Consider the following 5,143-nt stretch of genomic DNA (forward strand, 5'->3'; position numbering starts at 1 on the left):
GTTGGCTATCTTCCAATCATCTGGCACCTGGCCCAAGCACCACGAGCGCTTGTAAAGCCATGCCAAAGGCCCTGCAATAACCCCTGCTAGCTCCCTCAACGCCCTGGGGTGGAGAGCATCTGAACCCGCTGATTTGAACACGTCCAGCTCCTCCAGAAGCTCTCTAACCTGGTCCTCCCCAACCTGGGGTCTGGAGGCATTCCCTTCAAGTTCGTCTTGCATCACGGTGGGGAAGTCCCGGTCCCTGCCCAGAAAACGGAGGTGAAGAATTGGTTGAAGAGGTCTGCCTTCTCCTCTGGCGCAACCACCAGATTGCCCAGAGAATGTTGCAGGGGCCCCACGTTTCCCAGTGCCTTCTTCATCCTCCGTATATATTAGAAGATCCAGCTTCTAAAGCCATCCTCTCCCTGATTCAAGGTAGGGCCTTGATTGTCAGTCTCCCATATGCCTGGAGAGTGCCCTAACCAATATAGGCTTGGGTTCTCTCATCCACTCCTGCTGAAACTGTCCACACTGCTAGATAATTAAGTGACTGATGTCTATATCTATATATCTAAATCTGTGAGTATGTGCAGATGTTTGCCATACCCAATCTATGATCACATGGCTTACTTTAACCTGTGTGGTTGTAGATTGGTTATGGCAAGTAGACATGTTTGCCAGTGCCATAGGCTGTACCAGGAGCCCAATCTAAATAAGTTGGGGTGGGGGGAGGAGCAGGCGGGATTGGGGGAGCTATTGGGTCTGTGTGGGGTGGGGGGAGTGGCAGGTCTGAGGGGGCTGACAGGATGGGGGAGCTGGAGGGGCTGTGAGGGATTAGTAGTGGTTGTCCATCCAGGGGTTGGTGGGCTACAATATCCCAGTCAGATTCAGAGGAGTAGGAAGAGCAGAATTCCAGGGCTGGTTAGGTTGATCTAAGTGTAATATCTGCATGTACCCTATATAGTTATAGCTATTAGATCTGATGGGGTGAGATAGGGTGAGAGAGACTGACAGACTGACTGTGGGCTAAAGGGCAGACACCTAGTATTCAAACAACTGTGGTTAAAGTCCCTGGTCTGGAATCAGGGAGAACAGTGTCTTGGGTGGGTCTTGTACATCTGGGTAAGTGCCCTAGCCATTGAACTGTGAGGGTTCGGTCTCTTCCTCTCTGCTTGTAAAAAAACATCAAATCATCTGTTTCTTTCCAGTGTGGAACATGAACATTTTTGAACACACAAAATATGTCATGGAGATGACAAAACTCTTACCTGCCCAAGCCTAATCAAGAGGATAGAGCAGGAAAGTATTCAGACATGTTGTCAAATACTTGTGACATATGTTTGCTGCTCTGATAAATGAGATTATTATTATTATATAGTCTTTTAGGAAATCTTTTACTTTTGTGTGTCTAAACAGCACTTTTCCACTTACATCAATGGTGTTTTTTGGCATTTACACACAATTTGCAATTCTGTTACTTTTCAGGAATTATCTAGTTCTTTTCTCAGTCCGCCTTTTGAAATTGAACCAGTGCAGTGGCACCTTACATTTAATAGTGATTCTTACCTTTCAGTCCTCCAGGTCCCTGCTGGCCTAATGTGTGACTGCTCCAAACTCAGGATAGTACAAACACTCATCAAGATTTGTGCAGCTCAGTGTAACATGTAACAAGGCCCTGTGATAAAGCCCTTACTCATATAAGCAGCTTAATTGATTTTAATAAGACTACACGTAGAATAAAGCACTAATCTGTGTGAGTGAAAATTGGTTTTAAACCAGGTCTAAAACCTGGTATATATTTTCTGGTCTGTCAATTCCAGCAGTTTATTTTAAGCCTTCAGTGCTAACTTGTGAAATTAAGCCAACTGGCTTTGCATAGGCAGAGAAATATGCCCTTGTAAATCTAGCCAAAGATGAAGTGTTAAATTGTAAACTCTTCAGACTAGGATGTCCTTTCATCACTTGGAAGTGTTATGTAAAGGTATAGTGCCACTTTAATTTTTTTTATTTTATTAAATAACTTCAGGACTCTTAACATGCTAGATACAGACTCCCTCATAAAGAAATTACAAACTATAGTTTTTTTAGTTAGAGATTTGAGTTATCTTTGGCCCCATTCATAGATCCAGGCTTGAATGTACTAAATAGTGTATAAACGTGTAACAGAGAAGTGGTCACTAGTCTGAAGTTTATAATTTAAGACAAAAGGCAAAAGAGTGGAGGAGTACACAGAAACTATGAGAAAATACTAACAAATATGATGAGCAGTAATTACCAGACCTTGGGTAGATACACATAATACACTATGGGTGTGTCTATACATGTGCCCGACTGCACAGTTGTTACTGTGCAAGTCCCTTAGCAAGTACTATATGACTGCGCAGTAACTGCCAGTACTGTGCAGTCCTGGCACTGCATGGGTTGTTTCTGACCCTACTGCACAGTAATCATGGTTCATGGCAGTGTCATGGTTCATGCCTGGTAACATTATGCTGCCATAGCAATTTGCTACATTGCCATAGCACATTGCTATAGCAACATAGCGTTTCATATAGACGCACCCTGTAAGTACTACCTATAGGTTATATACCTTTACTCCCATTTTGTTGCATCAGAAAAAGTTCAAACAAGAATAATATAGGTTAACATCTCCATTCCAATTCATGGTTACACTTCACTATTTCTGTAGTTATACTTTGAATCTCCAGTTCAGTGAATACTAACTTACATTCCAGGTGTAAAATCCTGGAATATTGTTTTGGTTTTTGTTTGTTAGGGGATTTTTTTGGTGAAACAGGTGACATGATATTTCTTTTGTTGTTGTTGTTCTTTTGTGGTTTAAGGAAAAGATGATAGCTGTTCTGTGAGATACTCCAGAGTTTGACTGTGTTGAAGAGCAAATACTTGAGAATTCAGCTTGAGTTTCAAATGCATTCATTCCTCTTACAGAGGGAGATATTATTAGATATTTTTCAGTAAAAAAAAAAGATTCAGGTTTACATTTTTCAGAGAAAGCGATATGTCAGCACATTATGGTGAAATTTAAATCAGCACCTTCAATGTTAATCAAAAGTGCATAATTTCTACACTTCTCAACTCTTTTTAATGGGGCACCTAGATATTAGTCCTTAGGGCTTGCCTGTCCAGATTTTACCCTAAATTGCCTAGCTTAGTTGATATGAAGGCATTTTTCCCACTTATTTGGAGCTTGGCAATACAGTCTGATTCATTTTAAGTAAAAATATAGTATTTTTAAAAAAGCTAACCCACCTTAAAAAATCTGCTACTTTTTTTTTAATGACATTTGCTTCTCCATTACTTAAGTACTACACCATTCCACAGAAGTCAATGTTCCTGAGCCATCTTATGCCAGCTGAGACTATATCCCTCAATATTGTAAAGGAAAGTGGGCATGTTTACATGAGATGTTTACTGCAGAGCTGCCTAATTAGCTCTACAGTAAAGTTTCCTTTTCTACATGTGTGGCCCTATTAGTAAATTAATAAATGCTGATGTGGGTTAATACTTGTAAATACAAGTACTATCCTGTGACAATGTTATTTATTGTGTAGCGATGCATGTGTAGACACTGATGGAGCTGGCTGGGGTGTAATGGTGCTTCAATGCAGGGGCTGCCTGTTGGCTAGCCCCACACTAAAGCACCCTTCAGCCCCAGCACTTCCCAGTCCCAGCACATTGAGCCAATTCAGAGCAGCCTCAGGTTGGCAGGCTGTCCTCCTAAGGCTCCCTGCCAGCCAGGGCTGCTCTGACCTGGTTCAATGTGCTGCAGTTCTGGGTGCACATGTAAACATGATGCCTGGGAGCAATAAACTCCAGTGTGATATGCACCAGAGTTTATTGCTTTGCCTTAATTGCATGTGTAGATGCACCCAGTAATTATTTTTGTGTATGAAGAGATTTATACAGGTGAAATAGTTAATATATTATACCAAGGTATGTTTTATGAATAATAAATAATCCATCCATGGGCTTCAAAGGATGAGAGTTTGAAGTCTTTACACCCATTAGTAAGCATTTGCTCTCCATAATAGTTTCATTGATTACTCATGAAAATAGCTGCTTCACAGAGGCACTAGCTGGTTCAATATCTGGCTCAAAGTGCTTTACAAATTTGAGTAAGTATTACTATTACCTTGTGACGGGTGGATAAATGTAAACAAAAGTTGTTAAATGATTTACACAAGATCAGACAGTAAAACAGTCTTAGATTCAGAAAAATCCTAGATATCCAAACAGCGAGTCAGGTGTCCTTGCCATTGGACTACATGGCATAGCTTTAATGCTTTTAACATAGTGCATCTGAGAAATTTGCATATCTCTTCACTGAATAATCCCTTGGATTTCTTGACTTTCAGGTTCATCCCTTTAGTTAACTTGCCTAAGTGATTCTTCAGAATAACACTTGAACTGCTGTATTCTCCATTGATTGCTGCACCCACTCAAGAAACACCAAGGCTATGCTACACTGAAAGGGTTGACCTTAAAGTTGTCTTAAAATCCACACCCACAGACTACTGTACACTGTAAATACCTAAGCTTGATATGGCTAAGCTCTGGTGAGGTGGACTCCTCCCATGTTTGCTTCCCAGCTGTCCTTTTTCTGTTTATATGTGCAGTGGGCATAGGAAATATAATGCCACAGTTCCCCGGATTTGACTTCTTTCCTTTTTTTTTCCCACTTCCTTTCTGCTACCTGTAAGTGGAGGCTTTGGTGCTTACTCCAAGATATGATTAGAAGAAGAAGTTCACCGTAAGCTGCTTGAGAAGAACCTTAACATATGGCTCTTAGTACTGCAATAAACTGAACTTCTCTATGAATTCTTTCGCAGGAAATTATAGGAGAACTTGTTGTGGTGATGACAACTGACACCTCTTTCTTTAGTTGCATCCTACCCCCACTCAGCTTGACATGGCCAGAGGCTTCAGTGCCTCCCTCTACTGAGAACCGGGGGTCATGTGGGGCATACAGAAAGGCATTGGGACTAGTGGCATTTGAGTGAAGCTAGCTTGTGTTTATATTGCACAGAGGTCATCTTAGTAGCTGCTGAATTTAAATCTGTTATGACAGATTCTGGTTTTGTTATAGTATTCCTGTTATAAAAGTATTGCATGCCTCAGTTTCCTTGATTAGTCTGTACAG

The 5,143-nt window shown here is 41.1% G+C and overlaps 1 long non-coding RNA gene across 2 annotated transcripts in view; it reads left to right on the forward strand.

Annotated features, from left to right (window-relative positions):
- The window catches only part of LOC109309775, an 89,576-nt gene that overhangs the window by 5,538 nt on the left and 78,895 nt on the right, over window positions 1-5,143 (forward strand). The window contains exon 3 of one of the 2 annotated variants that reach the window (XR_002101037.1): window positions 4,359-5,137. The exons of the other annotated variant lie outside the window; for it this stretch is intronic. This is a non-coding gene — a long non-coding RNA (uncharacterized LOC109309775). Of the gene's footprint in view, window positions 1-4,358; window positions 5,138-5,143 lie in introns of those variants that run through there. 2 annotated transcript variants of the gene reach the window in all.

Source organism: Crocodylus porosus, unplaced genomic scaffold (genome assembly GCF_001723895.1).
Source record: "Crocodylus porosus isolate Cpor-Errol unplaced genomic scaffold, CroPor_comp1, whole genome shotgun sequence".
NCBI classification, from domain to species: domain Eukaryota; kingdom Metazoa; phylum Chordata; order Crocodylia; family Crocodylidae; genus Crocodylus; species Crocodylus porosus.